Below are 948 nucleotides of genomic sequence, written 5' to 3'. Positions count from 1 at the left end.
AGCGCAGCACAAAACCACCGGAGAGCCCTTCATACAAACTCAGCATTATGCCGGGTGGTTACAAGCACTATCAAATTTACTTCTCACAGAAGTTCTGTGAGTGAGTCATACCAGGATCCAATTTTACACATGAATAAAGAACATACAAAGTGCAAGCCACTTAACAAGTTGCACAACTGACTAATATCAAATGAGGTCTTAAACCATGTCATTTCCATGCAGTGCCTTTACCAGCCATACTTCCTAAAGAAAACATCCAAAAGAGAAGCTTACAAATGCAGATTTCAATTAAACATGCACAATAAAGAAAACTGTCATGCAAGACAATTTCTAGCACTTGGAAAGAGTTTCTGTGTTTCACCTCTGCTTTGAGCTTTAAGGAAGAGAGAATCCCTCAATCCCTTCTCAGCCATTGGATGGTTGGCCTTGCCCTTAAACCTGGCAATTGTACTTGCTCTTCAAAGCACTCGGTTCAACCTTTGGGGGATTAGAAAAGAAAAGCTAACCCAAAATAATCTCTACTTCTCTAGCTGTATTAAGGAACCCAATTTAAGTGGATTGAGGTGTCACAATTCATCATAACAATTCACCTCAGAAAAGGCCTTAAATGTCAATTTATCTTTACTGTGAGAGTACCTTGGAGCAAAAATTGAGAGAACATATCCCAGTGCAATAACCTCCCTTAGCCAAGAGCTCCTCTGAACCACTGTGAATGTCTCCTCATTTCACAGACACTAAAGAGCCGAATTAATTCTGCAGTTGGTGAACGTGCGTCTCCCCCTGCTGAAGGACTCAGCCTGGATTCATTTGCTAGGGCTGCCGTAAGAAAGGACTGCAGACTGGGTGGCTGAAATAGAAGTTTATTTTCTCACAATTCTGGAGGCTGGAAATCTAAGATGATGGTGTCGTGGGGTTGATTTGTTGTGAAGCCTCTCTCCTTGGCTTATC

This window comes from Propithecus coquereli, unplaced genomic scaffold, assembly GCF_000956105.1.
Source record: "Propithecus coquereli isolate 6110/MARCELLA unplaced genomic scaffold, Pcoq_1.0 Scaffold204, whole genome shotgun sequence".
NCBI lineage: Eukaryota > Metazoa > Chordata > Mammalia > Primates > Indriidae > Propithecus > Propithecus coquereli.
This window is presented reverse-complemented; position numbering follows the sequence as displayed.